Here is a 2,884-nt window from a genome sequence, read left to right on the forward strand (position 1 = left end):
GGAGGAGGAGGAGAGGGAGGAGGAGGAGGAGGAGAGGGAGGAGGAGGAGGAGGAGAGGGAGGAGGAGGAGAAGGAGGAGGAGGAGGAGGAGAGGGAGGAGGAGGAGGAGGAGGAGGAGAGGGAGGAGGGGGAGGGGGAGGTGGAGGAGGAGTAGAGGGAGGAGGAGGAGGAGGAGGAGGAGAGGGAGGAGGTGGAGGAGGAGAGGGAGGAGAGGGAGGAGGAGGAGTGGGAGGAGGAGGAGGAGAGGGAGGAGGAGAGGGAGGAGGAGGAGGAGGAGAGGGAGGAGAGGAAGGAGAGGGAGGAGGAGAGGGAGGAGGAGAGGGAGGAGGAGGAGGAGGAGAGGGAGGAGGAGGAGGAGGAACAGAGGGATGAGGAGGAGGAGGAGGAGAGGAGGAGGAGGAAGAGGAGAGGGAGGAGGAGAGGGAGGAGGAGGAGGAGAGGGAGGAGAGGAAGAAGAGGGAGGAGGAGAGGGAGGAGGAGGGAGGAGAGGGAGGAGGAGGAGGAGGAGGAGAGGGAGGAGGAGGAGGAGGAGGAACAGAGGGATGAGGAGGAGGAGGAGGAGGAGAGGGAGGAGGAGGAGGAGAGGAGGAGGAGGAAGAGGAGAGGGAGGGAGGAGGAGAGGGAGGAGGAGGAGGAGGAGGAGAGGGAGGGAGGAGGAACGGAGGAGGAGGAGGAGAGGGAGGAGGAGGAGAGGGAGGAGGAGGCCCTCTGGCAAGCCATCAGGTCGCGTGTCAGAGGCTGCAGACCGGCAATCAGCATCCGGCTGTGGTTGAAAAGAAAGGACCCCAGCTGGACTGTAAGATGACCGTCACACAACTGGACTGTAAGATGACCGTCACACAACTGGACTGTAAGATGACCGTCACACAACTGCTGCGGCGCAGGAAGTAGAGCTGCCGTCTAATGATCGCAGGGTTGGCAGATTGGCGGTTCGAGCCCCGGCTGAACCGCCACATGCCGAAGTGTCCTTGGGCAAGACACTGAACCCCAAATTTGCTCCCAGTGAGCGGGGCCGGCCGGCGCCTTGCATGGTAGCTTGGCCGCCATTGGTGTGTGGAATGTGTGTGTGAATGGGTGAATGAGAGGCCGTTTGAATGAGAGCGCTTGAATGAGAACAACAACAACAACAACAACAACAACAACAACAACAAAACTCTGAGGGGACAGGAAGTACAGTAGATAAGTGAGGTTATAGGAGAGAAATACAATTTCTAACATTCCTCCCTCCTCCCTCCCTCCTTCCTCCCTCCTCCCTCCTCCCTCCCTCCCTCCCTCCCTCCCTGCCTCCCTCCCTCCCTCCCGTGCGTGGTACCACCAGTTGTGAGGAGAAGGAGGTGAGTGGATCCATGTAGTGAGACAGGCGTGCAGGAGCCCCGGTTACTCACCAGACTCGGATGCAGAGGACACCTCAGCCATCTTGTCTGTATATCCTCTGTTTTCCCTGACCGTCCTACTCACACACACACACACACACACACACACACGCACACACACACACACACACGCACACACCGTCTCTCTTGTTCCTTCAGAGAATAGTCCGATTGGGATGCTGCTGGCTGTCAAAATGTTTCCTCTTGGCTCTGTCTCTCATTCTCACTCTCGCTGTATCGCATAACATTATACACTCACAATCTCTATCTCTCACTGTCTGTCTCTCACTCTCTCTCTGTGTCTCTCTCTCTCTCTCTCTCTCTCTCTCTCTCTCTCTCTCTGTGTGTCAGCCTCCCTCTGTCTGCCCCTCTCTCTATCTATCTATCTCTCTCTCTCTCAATCTCTCTCTCTCTCAATCTCTCTCTCTCTCTCAATCTCTCTCTCTCTGTCTCTCTATCTGCTTCTCTATAACATCCACTCTCTTTCACTCCTCCCTCCCTCCCTCCCTCCTATTTTCTTCCTCTCTGCTGCTGTTCTTTAAGTCTGTATCCCCCCTCCCCTCCCCTCCCCTCCTCCTCCTCCCTCCTCCTCCCTTCTCCTGCCTCCTCCCTCCTCCACATCCTTAGTTTTTTCCCGTCCTTTCTCTTAACCGTTCTGATGTCTCAAGTGCACGTTGTGCAATGCAGAGAGGAAGTGGAAGAGAAATGCATGTCATTCCGAGGGGAAACAGAGGAGGGCGCTCCCGCGCAGACAGAACCGGCGGCAGAGAAGAAGACAGACTAGGCTAGGGTGACGTTGCCATGGTTACAGCTGGGGAGAATTCCCCTTCTGCCGCTGCATACACAGTACAGTACACACCCTTATATAATATAAGTAATATTATAATATATTATTCATCATTATTATTATTATTAGTAGTAGTAGTATTGTTATTATTATTATTACTATTATTATTATCATCATTATTATATCATAATATTATTATACAACATACATATAATAATAAGTATTCTTATTATTATTATTATTATTGTTATTATTAATAATAATATCAACAATATACTAAATAAATATACATACAATATACAATATATATTATTATAAATAATTATAATTATATTAATGGTGATAATAATAATAACAATAATATTCATAATAATATTCATAATAATTATTATTATTATTATTATTATATTATATACACACACTATTTATAAGAGGGAATGATAATAATAATATTAATGGTGATGATAATAATAATGATAATAATAATAATAATATTAATAATAATAATAATTATTATTATTATTATATCATATATACACACCCTATTTATAAGAGGGAATGTTTAATTGGGAGTAGGCAGGGTTGCATGATGTAATAATATAATATAATCTATCTATCGATTATTATTTTCTCTCTAGTAAGCATAGTTGTTGAGTTGGATCAGTACAGTTGCCTTAGTAACATACTGTATAACATTTAGCTGATGGATTTAGCTTTTTAATCC

The 2,884-nt window shown here is 48.0% G+C and overlaps 1 protein-coding gene across 1 annotated transcript in view; it reads left to right on the forward strand.

The window, feature by feature from the left end:
* The window catches only part of LOC308150829 (E3 ubiquitin-protein ligase TRIM35-like), a gene marked incomplete at both ends in the record, with an annotated part of 100,206 nt that overhangs the window by 16,462 nt on the left and 80,860 nt on the right, over nt 1-2,884 (forward strand). The gene's annotated exons all lie outside the window — the stretch shown is intronic.

Source organism: Nansenia antarctica (assembly GCF_963989245.1).
Source record: "Nansenia antarctica genome assembly, chromosome: 2".
Lineage (NCBI taxonomy): Eukaryota > Metazoa > Chordata > Actinopteri > Argentiniformes > Microstomatidae > Nansenia > Nansenia antarctica.